We start from the raw sequence: 16,932 nt of genomic DNA, 5'->3' as shown, positions 1-16,932 counted from the left end.
CGGATATAATCGAGAGGAGTAAGTAAGCGTTTTTATTTGTATATACGAATGGAAAAGTAGGGAATGTGAAAGGCTTTGGTGTGGTTGGTGATTCTTCTTTTTTTATGCATGTAGGTAAGAACCAAAGCCTAGAAGCCCTTAAATTGTTCGAAGGAAAAAAAAAAAATACGGAGCTAAATTCAAGCTCCGTTCAATTTAAATGACGGGAGTCATAGGCAGTAGGAAATTCAGACAGAGGGAGATAGTTTCAAAGTTGACCTATTCCATACAAGAAAAACTAGGAGTAATGGTTAACTCTTGAGAAAGAGAGAGAGAGAGAGAGAGAGAGAGAGAGAGAGAGAGAGACAGACAGACAGACAGACAGAGAGACAGACAGACAGACAGACAGACAGACAGACAGACAGATAGGGAGAGACAGAAGACGTTAAAGAAAAGAAAGATGTCAACCTTACCTGAAAATACAGAAGTAGGAGTCACGCCAAGACACGTCAACACATAGGTATTCGATGTCACCTTCCAACAAGACGTTGATATCATCTGGGAAGAGGAAGCCGATGTACTTGCAAGGAAGAAGACTATAATAGAAGCAAAGAACTTTATGTCACCTGCAAAGAGAGAGAGAGAGAGAGAGAGAGAGAGTAGTCGACATTTTGTAACAGATAGGTGATGACCCAGCGAGATGCCTGGAACCACACTCTGATTCACTGCATTTCGACAGCATTGGTGGCCTTTCCTCTTTGTCACTGTCGAGTACCGCCTTCCTTCTTTAAACTTCTCCTTCTCTTCATAACTGAGACTCGGCAATCTGAGGCGACTGATAGTAAACCCTTCTCTGAATCCTCCAACTATACTCATTTCAAAGCCAAAGATGGCTGTTGTATATATGTATGCAACGACATATCTTGATCTTATGTTCCTGAATTTAAATCTTCTGAATTCTCTGCTATATGGCTTCAGCTTTCCTGTCATTCTCTGACAAAATATATCTGTGCTGTTTACTTATCCCCTTATTCTACTGACTATGAAAAATTCTTTGACATTCTTCCTGCTAACAGATGGAACCCACACTATCAATTTCTCCTTTCTCTGATATCTTTATCTAGAGATTTCTGTGTTCATCACCATCACTGGCTCTCCTCTCCTTTCACTGATCTACCTAGTGAGCAAGCATACGTCTTTTCTATCCTTTAATACCTAGCGCAGCTTGTACAGCACCCTACCCTTATCCCTGACAACTTTGGAGACGGCTCTAACATACTTGACTCTTTCCTTACAACTAATCATTCTGCTTATGCTGTTAATCTTTCTTCACCATTGGGCTCCTCCGATCACAACTTTATCACCTTAATCTGTCCGATCGATCCAGTAAGGCCTGTGGACCCTCCCAAGAACCATCGAATGTGGCACTTGCAATGCCCTCAGGCAGTACTTCTTTGATTTTCACATTTTCACTGGAATGATTATTGTCACCATGGCCTAGAGGCATCTGAGTGTGCCTCACGCATTACAGAGGTTATTCTCTAGGGCATGGAAGCATACACTCTCACATCCTTTGACTAATGCAGATAAAAAACTTGCTTTAATCGTGCTTGCTTGTTGTATTGCTGTCCACATCAAGGAGAATCCCTACAAAAGGTACCGGAGCCAACTCAACCCTGAAACTCATCTCTTTTATGTTTCTGCTCGGAATCGTGCTAAGTCTGTTTCTCGTTCTATTAAAGACAATTTCATTCACGCAAAATGCTCTGAAAGTTCCAACTCGAATTCTTCCTGCTCATTCTGGCACCTTACCAAAAGCCTTTCTAACAACCTTACCTCATCATCCTTCCCTCCCCCTTTCCATTTTGATGGTTCTGTAGCTATTTCATCTACTGATAAAGCAGAACTGTTTGCTCAGACTTTCTCCTCTAATTCCACCTTAGATGTTTCCGGTGCTTTTCGTCCATCACTTCCCCCTCTGACTTCTTCATGGCTAGGATTGAAATTTCTTCAATTGATGTATTTTCGGCCATCACAGGCCTCGGTGCTAAGAAGGCATATGGACCTGATGGGGTCCCTCCTGTTGTCCTCAAGAACTGAACTTTTGTGCCTACACCCTGCCTAGGTAAGCTCCTTTGCCTTTGTCTGTCAACTTGTACCTTTCCTTCTTGCTGAAAGTTTGCTCTCATTCGGCCTGTCCCAAAGAAGGGTGACTAGTCCCATCCCTCTAACTATCGTCCAATTGCTTCAGCATCCTGTGTTTCAAAAGTTTTTGAGTCCATTCTTAACAAAAAATAATAATAATAATAATAAAGCACTTTTCCTATCACGACCTTCTTTCTGGCCTATTGGTTCTGCCAGGGACGCACCATTAGCAGTCTTCCTACCTACCTTTCCAACTCTTGGTCATCCTCCTGCGGAGACTATGGCGAAAACTTTGCCATAGCACTTGACATCTTAAATGCTCTCAATCAGGTATGGCATAACTCTTTTATTTCCAAGCTGCCCTCTTAGGGTATCTGGCCTTCTATCTGTGCCTTCATCTCTAGCTTCCTTTCTGATCGTTCTGTATATGCTGTTGTAGATGGCCACCGTTCTTCTCACTGAGCTATCAACAGTGGTGTTCCTCAGGCTTTATCCCATCACCAACTCTTTTCCTTTTATTCGTCAATGATCTTTTAAGCTGTACTCTGATGACCCCACCATTCACCTTTCTATTCGTTTTCCTCAACTTCCATCTCAGCAGTTATTACAGCAAACAAGGGATTAAGCTACTGCACACCTAATGTCTGACTTGGCTCATATCTCTGATTGGGGTAAAAGTAATCTTGTAGTTTTTAATGCATCAGAAACTCATTTTTTACATGTATCAGCCCGACAAAACTTTCTACAGGAGTACCTTCTAATTTTTAACAGTTTCCAGGTGAATCCTGTATCATCTTTAAACATACTTGGGGTTTCATTCTCTCGGGAATTATCTTGTAAAGAACATATTACCTATCTGATAAAATTTGCTTCCAAGATTTTAAGTATGCTATGCCAACTCAGTGCCTTCTTTACCTCTGCACAGTTGCTGCCTTTATACACGAGTTTCATTCGCCTCTGTGTAGAGTACAACTCTCATGTGTGGGGAGGCACCCCTAATCCAGCTCTTCTCATCAAGGTGGAGTCAAAGGATTTTCGTCTCATTAACTCTCCTTGTCTGACTGGCTCCCTTCAGCCTCTGTCCCTTCTCTGCACTGTTGCGTCTTTTTCTCGTTTGTACCGGTACTTCAATGGTTACTGCAACTCCTAATTGTCTGTTTGCATCCCTCCATCACTATGTAGGGAGCGTAGCACCCGTTTAGCAATATAATCTCATTCATTTTCTGTCCAACTCTCTAATGCAAGAGTTAGCCATTTCTCTCAGTCTTCCATTTATGCAACAGGTCAGCTCTGGAACTGTCTCCCTTTGTATTTTCAAATGCCTATGGTATCCAGTCTTTCACTCTCAGTGTCTCCAGACATCTCGAAATGAAAAGATTTTGATTTTGAATCTCTGTTGCATTTTTTTTTTCTTGGACAAAACGGTTTGCAGACTCCTGACCGTTGGTTCGTTCTTCCTTACATTAAAAAAAAAAAAAAAACGGACCCATCACACCCTTCCTCACACAAGATTATCAGCATAAGCAGAAGGATTAGTTGTAAGGAAAAGGACAAGCATGTTGGAACTCTCCACGGTGGTCAGGGATAAGGGTAGGGTGTTGTACAAACTGCTCTATGTCATTAAGAATAGAAAAAAGGTATGCTAGTTCACCAGGTGGATCAGTGAAAGGAGAGGAAAGTCAGTGATGGTGATGAACATTGAAATCTCTGGATAAACATATTAGGGAAAGGAGAAATTTATAGGGTGGGTTGCATCTTAGAAGTAAAATAGTCATAGAATTCTTCATAGTAAGTAGAATTAGAAGATAAGTTAACAACACAGATATATTTAGTCAGAGAATAACAGGAAAGCCGAAGCCATATAGTAGAGAATTCAGAAGATTTAGTTCAGGAACAAGAGAGCAAGGTATGTCGTTTCGTACATATACTGCAGTCATCTTTGCTTTGAAAATATAGTAGGAGGATACAGAGAAGGGTTTGCAATCAGTCGCCTCAGACAGCACAGTCTCAGTTAGGAAGTGAAGCTGACGTTTAAAGGAGGAGAGGTGGTACTCGACAAAGTTAGAGAAAAGGCCACGTGCAGAAATGAACAACTGAGTCAGACAGTGGTTCCAGGCATCTCGCTGGGTCGTCACCTATCGATTTATCTCTGTTACATGAAGTCGACTTCTCTCTCTCTCTCTCTCTTTGCAGGTGACATTAAGTTCTTTGCTTCTGGTATAGTCTTCTTCCTTGCAGGTGACATTGGCTTCCTCTTTCCAGATAACATCAACGTCTTGTTGGAAAATGACATCGAATACATACATGTTGACGTGTCTCGGCGTATGACTCCAACTTCTGTATTTTCAGGTAAGATTGACATCTTTTCTTTAACGTCTTCTCTCTCTCTCTCTCTCTCTCTCTCTCTCTCTCTCTACATATCGACTTTTGTTTACTTCTGTTTCTTTGCAGGTGACATGATCTTGACAGCTCTCATCGACTTCTCTTCCATTGCAAGTGGCGGCAAATTCTTTTCCACAGTTGCCAGACTCCATCATCTGAGGTGAAAGCGTCTTTTAATCACAGATGGCACCGGCTTCTGTTTGCAAGAGACGTTGGGTTCTTTCTGCAAGTGACATCGACATCCCTCTGCAGAAAACTCTGACTCCTCTGTGCAGGTGACGCCGACCACTCTCCACAGGTATCGTTCAGTGTTGTCTAACGGTGACGGTGGCTTCTTTCTCAGATAATGCCGACTTCTGTCTGCTGGTGACGCCGACAACTCTCGGCAGGTAACTTCAACTTCTTTCAACAGTTGACACTGGCTTCTCTTTTGAAGGGACGTCAGTTTCACTCTTCAGGTGAAGTCAGGTTCTCTCGTCTCGTATCATGTTTTCTACATATGTTACGCCGATTTCTGTCTACAGGTGACGTTGCGTCGTCTCAAGACCAGACGTTGACTTCCCTACAGGTGAAGCCGACATTTCTCTGCAAGCTACACAGACTTCCGTGCAGGTGTAACGTTAACAGGTCTCTAGAGGCTGCGTGAGCTCCTTCCGGCAAGGAATATCAGCGACTCTCTGCAGGTGATGAAGAAATCTATTTGCTGGCAATATCAACATATTACAACAGGTGACCAAGAATTCAGTATTTTCAGGTAAGTCTGACCTTTCTCCTTTCATTAACGTCTAGTTTCTCTGTCTCTGTCTGTCTGTCTGCCTGCTTGTCTACCTGTCTGTCTATCTGTCTGTCTCTCTGTCTCCATCTATCAATCTGTCTATCTATTTATCTATCTATCTATCAGTCCATCCATCTATCTATTTATCTGTTTATCTCCCTATCTATCTATATATGTGTCACTGTGTCAACAAGTTCTCTCTCTTTTTGCAGGTGATATCGACTCCCTTGTCCTTGCAGGTGTTACTGAAATTACAGGCAGCATCGACTTCATCCTTCAAGGTGGTATCGAATCCTGCTTGCTCTAAACATCGTTTCCTCCTTGCAGGTGACGCTGTTTTCTCAATGTAAGTGATCAGGTGTTTGCTGTGAGACAGGTGTGTGAAAAGTTTTTAGGGAAAGGTAAGGATGTGTTGTGGGCGTTCGTGGATTTAGGGAAAGTGTATGACAGAATTGATAGGGAGGGTTTTTCGACTGTTTTAAGATTGTATGGACTTGATGGTAGGTTGCTAAAAGGAGTGAAAAGTTTTTTTTGTAAATAGTAGAGCGTGTGTAAGAGTGGGAAATACTGTGAGTGATTGGTTTCCCGTGAGAGTGGGGCTGCGGCAGGGATGTGTGATGTCGCCTTGGTTGTTCAATATTTATATGGATGGTATTGTAAGGGAGGTGAATGCAAGAGTGTTAGGTGGAGGTCTGAGTCTGGTGAATGTTCATGGTATAGAGTATCTGAAGCAGCTGCTGTTTGCAGATGATACTGCACTGGGGGCTGATTCAGAGGAGAGATTGAGACAGTTGGTAGAGGAGTTTGGAAGGGTGTGTGAAACGAGGAATTTTAAAGTAAATGGGAATGAGAGTAAAGTGATGAAATGTACGAGGTGTGTTGATGGTAGGGGGATGAATATAGTTTTGAATGGGGAGTTGCTTGAGAGGGTAGAGTGTTTTAAGTATTTAGGATCACATGTTGATGTGGATGGAAGAATAGATGCAGAAGTGAAGTTTATAATGAATGAAGTAGGAAAGGTGCTGGGAGGAACGAAAAAAGTGTTTAGATGTCGTTCGCTTAGAATGAATGTAAAGAGAAGGCTGTATGAAGGTGTTGTGGTACCGACTGCGTTAAATGGGGCTGAAACATGGAATATGGGTGTAGCAGAGAAAAAAAGTTTGAATGTCATGGAGATGAGGTGTCTTATGATTATGTGTGGAGTGACGCATATGGATCGAGTGAGAAATGATGAAGTGCGAAGGAGAACTGATGTTATGGAGATGGCTGATCGAGTTCAGCAGAGGGTGTTGCGGTGGTTTGGGTATATGGAGAGAATGGATAATGAGCAATTCGTGAAAAAGATAACTAGATCTGATGTGAGGGGTGTAAGGCTGAAACGAAGACCACGAATAGGATGGATGGACAGTGTGAAGAGAGAGCTGGATGCGAGAGGCAGGTCTGTTGTGGAAGGAAGAGTGGCTGTGCGTTAAAGAAATGACTGGAGAGAAATTGTGAATGAATAAATGATGACGCAGCCCTGAGTGGGATATTCTCCCACATTTGGGCTGATCAGCTGATCAGGTCAGGTGAGGGTAAGGGGATGGGTCCATTATGATGTGGCAGGAGTAAATCAGTTTTGTTGTCGGGCCCTGCTGCTGATGTCACTGACTGCCCTGCGGCGGTGTGGTACGTTGGGGATCTGTCCCTTCTCCCCTTGGGGCTAAGATGAGAATGAATGTGTTTGAATGGATGAGTAATTGGGAGTGTGTCGTCATGTCTCGGCTACCTCCCTTTCCTTGGTGGAAGCAGCCTAGGTATATAGATAGATAGAAGTGACGTCCACTTCGTTCCATAGGTGGACGTCAGCCACCTTCTGCGAGTGATGGGAACTTTTATTTGCAGGTGAACTTGAGACATAAGGTCAGATGACACCGACGTTAACATTTCCAGGTTAGATGCCTTCCTTCTTTTCTTTAACGTTGGGTCTCTCTCTCTCTCTCTCTCTCTCTCTCTCTCTCTCTCTCTCTCTCTCTCTCTCTCTCTGTATATATATATATATCTCATAGCGTCTCCTTCTGACTCTTTTCAGGTGACATGAGCTTTATTTTAGATGGCATTGACATTTCTTTCATTGCAGATGACATCGAATATTTTTGTAATTATTTTTTACAAGTGATATCAACTGCTTCTTCGGAGGAGGATGCATCGTCTTTTGGTCGCAAGTACGTCGATTTCTCTTTGCAAATGATGTGGAGTATTTTTACAGATGACGCTGATTTCTCTCTGTTCGTGTTGCCGACTTCTCGTTTAGGCGACGATAACATCTTTCTATACTTACCACCAACTTCTCTCCGTAGGTAACATCAACGTCTCTCTAGAGGTGACGTCAGATTCTCTCTGAAAGGGACGTCGACTTGCCTACTGGTGTCTCCGAATTTGATTTATAGGTAGCGTCGACATATCTCGGACGGGGGAGGCGGTGGCCGAATCAATAGAGAGTTGGCCTGCAGTCCTAATGGACCCAGGATCGAATCCCCGCTAGGGCAGGAAACAGTTTAATGAGTCGAATTTCATTATAACAGAATTTACTGATCTACCAGACGACCCGCCGACGTGTCATAAAAGTACCCCCGTTAATACCAATACACCAGTCCTGTATGGGACAGCCCTAGAATGTATTCAATATGGACGGTGGGTGTTAGTGCCGAAGTGGTGACATGTGGAGGTTTGTGGACGTAGGAGGACTACTGGGCCATGGTAGGGCTGTGAAACCTATGCCCAGAGTCGGAAACGCAAAAAAAAAAAAAAAAAAAAAAAAAAAAAAAAGAATTTCGGGAGGTGACACTAAATTCAATATTTTCAGGTAATGTTGCCTTCTTTATTTTTCATTAACATCGAGTCTCTCTCTCTCTCTCTCTCTCTCGAGTTAACCGTTACTCCGAATCTTTCTTTTATGCTCCAGGTCAACTTTGGAACTGTCTCCCTCTGTCTGAATTTCCTACTGCTTAAGATCTCCCGTCTTTTAAATTGAACGCATCTTGAATCTGGCTCTCTAGTATCTGTTTATTTTCCTGGAGGGAACCATTTAAGGGCTTCTAGCCTTTGGTTGCTTCTTCTTTGCATAAAAAAAAAATAAATAAATAAACTCACCAAGAACTCCATCCCCCTTCACATTCCCTACTTTTCAATAATCGTATCTCCAAATAAAAATACTTTATCATTCCTCTCAAATATTTCCATGCATGCTTCCACACCTGACCAGAACAATTCTTTCACTTTGCTTGCACGGCCTTTTGTCTGTGCATATACACACAGAATCGCTCATGTGTGTATCCCTACTTTTTCAGTCGTACCCACACAATCTGTGAACCAAGTGATCCATACTCCCTTATATTCCATTTCCTGCACACATGAATGCATACACCCGCCTTTGCCCTTTCATTCTCACCTTCTCTCGCATATGTACCCAACCCATAATCCCACTTTCTCACAATCTCATCTCACCATAAGATCTCAGTGAATCCACATATGTCCAGTTCTGCATCTTCAAGCATCTGGACAGTCTCTCTGTTTCACCTCAACATTCGCACCCCTTACATTCTATATTGCCATCCTCATCGTGTCCCTTCTCCGGTCCTTGGTCGTCACATGTAAGTCTGTTCTGGTCCGAGGCATTGTGTAGGTCATTTTATTTGTTTTCCAGGGAAGGGCACTAACCCTCCTCCAACCCATTTTTTGACACTTAGGAAATACAGTATGTAAACATGGACTGATATTGATTTTGTGAAGTGAATTATAGAAAAAAAAAATACACAAGCTATAGGACGTATGAAAATCCATGGTATTAAAAATGAGTGTTATGATGAAAACGGTACAGTGGCTTTGTATAATCCAGTATAGAAAGCAAGTGTTTTAGTGAAAAGTGCAACTGATTTTTCTGGGCAAGTACCGCACAGTGGTTTTGTATCATACCGTATAGAAACAAGTGTTGAAATGAAAATTTGTGTTTGAAAATTTGTGTTTGGGGAGGGGACATGATGTAAAGTGGTTTTGTGTCCTAGTGTATAGACCTTGCTATAAAAAAAGGAAATCTCAATGAAAATAAAGTGTTCTTGCAATATATTAAAAAAGAGTTTTGACAAAAATGAATTAAGAATTTATTGTCACTGCTAGAGTGAAATAAGAAATTATTCAAGTAAGTGCACTTTATACTCAAATACTAGAAGACAAGGAATATAACGAGTATAAATAAAGCTCGAGTGAAAACGAAAGTGGCCTTTCGTGGCAGTTGCACAGAAAACATGCTCAAATGAAAATGAAACTAATCTTTCTTCGTTTGTGTTGCGAATCCATATGTATAAGCCTTGGTAGTCTCCCCTCCCTCATATCGTATGGCAGAGTGTGTGTCTGCAACAACTGGAAGAATTGGACAAATAATATGAGCGTGCTGCCCACACATAATGTGAGATTCATTCATAAGGCAGTGACAATAACGGATGAAGAGGAATGAGGAGGTATAGCAAGGCAAAGAGAAATGTGTGTGTGTGTGTGTGTGTGTGTGTGTGTGTGTGTGTGTGTGTGTGTGTGTGTGTGTGTGTGTGTGTGTGTGAATGGAGCTTGATCTGTCCCAGCCAGTTTGCCTTAGCCACCGACTTGTTATTTCTTACAGATGTACCTCATCGTGACCCCATAAGTTACTCCACTCATCACCTCCTACCTCCATAACCCCTTCATCTAGAAAATTTGGAATACTTGCATTAAAGAGACGACGGATTGGAGAATATTGTAATCTTTAAATGAAAGTTATAGGTTCTGAAGTTGCTGAGCTATGATGGGTTGAAAACAGTTTTTGGAGAAATACCCTGATATGGGAAAGACTTAGAGTGCTAGATCTCCAAGCGTGAGAGTTTAACCATTGTCAGGATTGCATTCGATTTTATAATAATAATAATAATATTTATAATAATAATAATAATAATAATAATAATAATAATAATAAAAATAATAATAATAATAATAAAAGAGTTTATGTTCCTGGACTCCATCCATGGGATGGGGAGGAGAGGTGACAAATAACATATCCCACAAAAACTGCATGCTGCTGCTACTACAAGACACTTTTGGTGGAGTGTTAAAAACCCTGCTCATATAAGGCAGGGCATACTTACCTAAGCTGACTCATATGGGGTAAGTTTCGTGTCACGGATTAAACACCTTGCCTTGCCTTACACACATGAGTTGATGCAATATGACTGATGGTAATAACATTTTAATCAATTTTCTATGATTATGCACTCCCTGGGTGCTCCAGACAGTAACAAGTGTGGTGGACTCTGCTGATGTGAAGCCAGGGGGTCGAAATTATTATAGCATATCCCCTGGATTGCCCAGGGACCCTACATACACAAAGTATATGCATATCCCTGAAATCCAACGGGAAATTTCTTAAAGTTAATACCCATTTACTAAACTTGCAATATTTTCTTCTGTATACTCACGGCACCATTTTCACGCAAGGAGTGAGCTGAGAGTCCTTGAGGAAAATGCAGTCATTTTGAATGCAAGGCCTCAGAATTACGTGGGCTTCATCAGCCAATCAGCATGCTCTTTGGTACTAATTTTCCCGGCCTTACCAACACGTACTGCATCCATGAACTTTATTTTTTTTCTTTTCATTGTGTTATACAGCAGGAGCCAACAACATTTCTAACAACAGATTAGGAATTGCCTCATCTTCTGGTTTACGGAAGAAACAGTGGGGAAAAAATAAGTGGAAGAATAAATCTGAAGAAAGTCAGCACAGCCTGGAAGAAAACGATTGCTAGGAAAACTGGACGACCTTGTGCTTCTAGTTGGTGCGTAGGGAAAATATTAAGAGTGCGTCTAATGAATTCTGGCCAAGTAGCGACTGCGAAATTCAGACAGCTCATCTTCAAAACCTGTACATATTACTTTGAAGGATGCTTTACAGGTGACTAGAGGTGTTTGGAAGGAATTCATGGAGTGCTGACCGTCAGTAATACGAAAAATAAAATCGATTGAATATGCACATTTTTTTTTATTTAAGAAAATTCCCGTGCAACTGATGTTAGCATCAGTTTTGGTGAATGTCTGCTTCAAAGTTCATGCGGTGAACATCTGCACAATAAATAGGTCTTTAGAAAACCTTCTGCACATATGACTATAGTCTTCCTTCCTTTCTACATACAAGATTTTCAATAAAAACTGCACAGCTAGTGTTATTTTCTGCTGCCTTAACGTACACACGTGCATTTGAAGGGACCAAGAAACTCAACAATAAATATAGCCATGACGAGTAGGAGCAAATTTCTTCAGTCACTGACATATTTTTTTTTTTTTTATAACAGAACGGAGGAAGGAAAAACAAATGGGTAAAAAAAAATAATCCATACACCAGATTACTGGTGTCCTCTGTTCATAAAATATCTGTAACAGTTAGACTTGAACAATTGTGGGTTGAAATTTGGAGGAAAACAACTCTGGGGAAGCGAGTTCCAGAGAGATGCAGTTCGGGGAATGAAAGAATTCTGATAGGCAGAAGTTCTGCAATATGGTTGAGTGACATTCCAGTCATGAGCGCTACCAGATGCCCGTGTAGCACGAGGGAAGGCATGGAGAGGTGGCATCATGGACGCAACTTCGTCTGAGCATTTGCCAAAAAAATATCTGTAAAATAATGCAAGGGAGGCAACATTCCTTCTTACTTGCAGGGGAGGTAGTTTATATGTAATGGCAGGGTTGTTAATGATTCTAACGGCTTTATTCTGAATTTTGTCTAGTTGTCTTAATGCAACCTCTCCACAACCATTCCACAAGGGTGAGCAATATTCAATCTGAAAGCGCACATGACTCTTATAAATTATAGCTAACTGCTCATCGGCGAAGAAGTTACGGACTCTGTACAATAATCCAAGTTTCTTTGAGGCGGTTTTAGCAAGTGATCTGACATGAGAGGTCCAGCTGAGGGCATTGTTAAGTGAGACACCAAGAAATAGAAAGACACTCAAAACAGGTAAGATGCACCGTAACTAGATATAATAATAATAATAATAATAATAATAATAATAATAAAAATGTGGTCAATGCTGTGTTAATACGGACATTCATCCTGGCAAGCTGAATAGTCTGGGTGTATATCCGGCCTTCAAATGTTTCATTGTAATTTATACACCACAGTGTTTTCCTGTTGTAAGCTTCATCACAACGGAGTCTGAGCTCAATGAGGAAGCGAGTGTTGTTCGCCAGCACCAGTCTGTCTGCAGATTCCGTAAAGCAGGAATCTTCAGTCCACTGTTATAACAATGCAAAAAGAATGTCATCCAACGATTTTTTTCGTTGGTTTTCTGACGACTAAGAGTCTTTGAACTATAATTCTATAAGAAGAACATCTGTGTGTGTGTGTGTGTGTGAGTGTGTGTGTGTGTGTGTGTGTGTGTGTGTGTGTGTGTGTGTGTGTGTGTGTGTGTGTGTGCTATATAAATTAATACTAACAGTCAGGACCACCAAGACATTTAATACTTTACTCTCCTTAACACCAGGCCTTTTTTCTCATCTGAGGGAAGCCCCTCGAACCAAAGTGTTAATTGTAATGAAGGAGTAAATAAGGAAAGATATAATGCATCGAATAACATCAATGCCAAAGTAAAATAAAACAATAACAATTAAACAGTGGTTTGCAGTTGATGGTGAGGTAACTCCCAGGTGTGGAGGTCAGGCCTCGTCATCCACAATGTCCAATGAGAGAATAACACAGCATATGCCGAACCACCCTCCCCCCACTTTAACAGCTGTTTTCTACATTATTTTTGTGTTTTTCTCCTTGGATCACTTAAGAAAGGAGCACCACTGTTGCCCATCCTAACTTACAGTTTTCTGCCATATTTTTGTGATATTAGTACTTTACGACCACGAATATTCATTGTGGAAAAGTGTCTAATTCCCAGGAAAATTCATGGAAAGATCTGTCTGTCTGTCTGTCTCTCTCTCTCTCTTGGCTTTGCGTGCTGACTGTCCGGAAAATAACAATAAGCGATAACTTTGGAGAACAGACGTCCTTGTAGTGTACTTGACGCAAAAGGGAAGGAAATGCTCACAAGGCAAAGTTCTCCCTCCCGTAAAAGATGAATGTTTTTGTGGCAGGAAACCTGAAAGAATGTTAAGCTCACTGACTGAGTGACTGGATGTTGTATTTACACCCACACATGCGGAGCGAGAGCTAGTCTTATGTTTCTGGCGCCGCGCACGCTTGTGTATAGATGTTTGTTTATGGCAGCCTGTTTGTGTGAATCAACAAAATAACTCAAACTATCTTAAATGAAAAGTACGTGGCAGGGCTGAGAATCAGCCAATTAGTAAAACTTATGTTTCTCTTTTTAACAATTGATCAAAGGTTATGGTCACAAGGCTAGGTTAAACGTTGGCCTAGCAATATCTAGTTAAACAGCTTTTATCCAATAACACTGGGTCACAAATGTATCGGTGCACAACATGCGTGAAACATTTGCGACGATAGAACGCAGGTCACTGATATATTAGTATCCGACCTACCACACGTTGGTGGCCCTGATGTCGGGAGGTGTTATATATCGCCAACCAGCAATATCCTCTTGCAAACATATGGCAAATGTAATGTTTATATAGACAGACACTGATGATACACAATGAGACGTTGGTAATGTCAGCAGTTGTTCGAACCTTTTCAGTAGGCATCGCACCCCCTGTGCTCCGATACTTTTGAGATCCAGTGTACTGTACACTAAACATGTGGGGAGGTTGGATATTCGAATATTAAAGGTCAAAGTCATAGGGAAATAGTAAATTTCGACCCGTATATCTAAGTGTGAACAAAATAACAACAACAGCTTTTATTTGATCTGAATAAAACTTGTTGGATGGGTAATGGATCACCCAAGGGACTGATGGGTTATTTTAAGAATGGGTGAAAGGTCAACGTCATGAACAATTCTGAACATATCAGGTTTTTACTTTTTTTTTTTTTAGTGCAGAAGATTGAGAGGAACAGAATGCTTGAAATAATACATGGTAATATATAATTAGGCTTCCAATGGCTCACCCGAAAAAGACAAAGTTGTGAATGACAGGAAAACTGTAACGAACAGAACAAGACCAGGCAATTGTAGGAAATGTTGGAACAGTTATGAGATTTAAGACCGGGAATCAGAGCACAATAAATGTTTTCCTTTTGCATTTTTACAGGTTTACCCCCAGCACACACACACACACACACACACACACACACACACACACACAGAAAGAGAGAGAGAGAGAGAGAGAGAGAGAGAGAGTAAATGCTCACATTGAAGCTGATCCACGTAAAAGCTTTTTCCAGTATTGGACATTCTTCCCGTGATGTGTGTGTGTGTGTGTGTGTGTGTGTGTGTGTGTGTGTGTGTGTGTGTGTGTGTGTGTGTGTGTGTGTACGAGGTCTGTTCAGAAAGTATCCTACCTTAGGCTCTTAGTAAAATACATAGCTAACCTATTGAACTATGACACTAATCCCCCTCAAAGTAGGCCCCGTCTGACTTGACACACGTAGCCCAGAGTTCCTTCCATTACCTGAAACATCCTTCAGATGCTTCGTCGCATTAGTCATGATCTTATCTCCTGTCTCACGAACCCTTCAACAGAGCTTTTGCCTCGGGAAGAACCAAAAGTCGCATGGAGCCATATCTGGTGATTAGGGAGCCTGCCGAACCTGCAAGATGTGCTCGGCTGAAAATTCCTGAATCAGTTGAAACGAATTGGTCGAGGCGTTGTCATGGTGCTGCTTCCAACTTGCCGCTTTCCCAGCGTCTGGTTACTTCCGCCGAACTGCGTCACGAACGATGGATAACGTCGGGGTAATAATATTTGTTGACAGTCTGACCTTTTGGTGTGTATTCGTGATGCATAACACCACGGCAATAACAAAAAGAAAGAAAAAAAGGAAAGAAAGAAAAAAAGAAAACGGCCAAGATGCGAGTGCATTTTACCTTGCTGCATTTTTTTTTTTTTTTTTTTTTTTTGCCTAGATGACATTGCATGCCTCCATTGGCACGGCTGCCATTTACGGAAATTCGTCTGCTAGCACGGAAAAATCAGAGCATCGATGACGTATACGGATGATTGTGACGTCACACATCCGTTCCACGGAAAATACGGATTTTCTCTTTATTTTGCATATTTCTCAGATTTACGCGAAGTAAATGCCTATGTTGGGGGGTTTGAATTGTGTATACACTTAATACACCCCTTCCTGGATTGAGGCGTCTAGTAATAGATAGATAAACATTTATTATGTTACTTGAATGTATAAAATAATATATTAATGTTATGTTAATTGCTTGCTTAGCATGAGGTATTATTGTAGTTATTTATATATTCATCATTCATTGCCGGACGCCATGTATCCCAAACGGGGTGGCCAAGGGCTTAGAGTTAATTATTTTACAGGGAGGGGCACTAATCCTCCACCAACCCCACCTGACACGTAGGGAGAACGTTATGCCAACAGCATCTGGTGTTTCCAGGCGGTCACCCATCCAAGTACTAACCAGACCCAACGTTGTTTAACTTCGCTGATCGGCCGGGAAGCGGTGTACTCAATGTGGTATGGCCGTTGGCAAAGAAGAAAGGAGACTTGTAGGACATACTGGATGGAACTCGGTACACGTACAGATGTACCAGACAGCTCCATGCTACACCATCTTGATTGTTTAAATTTACCAATTTAGCATAGGTCGTATTGTTGCTATGCCATGATTTCGTGTAGGCCCTTCACAATAAATCATTTCTGAAGCTCATGGAATTTACCCTATTTATTTAATAAATGATCATATATATAATTGCCAGATAGTATATTATGTAGCTTTATGTGATAATGTAAGCAAGGATGCACGAGATTAATGTTTGACTAACTGGAAAAACAAGGACTAATGTGAATAAGATACATAAACGGTAGGCTTTCGTCTGTTTGTCATAGTTACACCCACAGAGTTGCGCCAATTGACAAAGAAAACGATATGATGCCATATATCCTCAAACGAGCTGTGAGTGGCCAGGGTCTCTGACCAGTCAGAGTGCACGGAATTTACTCACACGGAAATCAGACAGCCCTGTCCATTGGGACGACTGTGCTTTGGTTTCTGCTTCGTACCCGTACACTCAAATGTCATTTCCAGTGATAACCGTCAGCAGAAAGTCTGGATCGCGATTGCACACTCCAACATATCTTGAGCAATGTTCATCCAAGGGAAGAGATCGTGATGAATGCGACGAAGCACCTGCAGGAAATACCGAAAACCGACTCTGAAAATTGTTTCAGACAGAGGAAAGAACGCTGGGCAACGTGTGTCAAGTCAGATGGAGCTGTGAGGGGGGATTAGTGTCCTAGATCAACAGGTTAGCTATTGTTTATTTTTAGAGAATAAGGTCGGACACTTTCTGAACAGACCTCGTGTGTATGGGGGGGGGGGAGGAATGATGACGGTCAGGTTTAGAAACACTGGAGAAGTGTTATATCATTTAAACCAAATGCATGCATAGAATAACATATCTAGCAGCAGAAGTGTGTTCATCAACATCATTATCATCATCCGAACCTCCTTTCCCACCCTAGGGCAAGGTGAGAAGTAGCAGTGTCCAGGTAG

At 41.5% G+C, this 16,932-nt stretch overlaps 1 non-coding gene across 1 annotated transcript; it reads right to left on the bottom strand.

Annotated features, from left to right (window-relative positions):
* Positions 1-15,788: 15,788 nt before the first annotated feature.
* Positions 15,789-15,907, bottom strand: LOC145394452 (5S ribosomal RNA). The gene has a single exon (XR_013896424.1). It is a non-coding gene; the product is annotated as a 5S ribosomal RNA (ribosomal RNA).
* Between the last annotated feature and the right edge of the window lie 1,025 nt (positions 15,908-16,932).

This window comes from Coenobita brevimanus, chromosome 3 (genome assembly GCF_032717465.1).
Source record: "Coenobita brevimanus isolate Jiangsu-jjx chromosome 3, ASM3271746v2, whole genome shotgun sequence".
In the NCBI taxonomy this organism is placed as follows: domain Eukaryota; kingdom Metazoa; phylum Arthropoda; class Malacostraca; order Decapoda; family Coenobitidae; genus Coenobita; species Coenobita brevimanus.
Note: the sequence above shows the minus strand (reverse complement) of the source record. Positions and strands in the feature narration are given on the sequence as shown.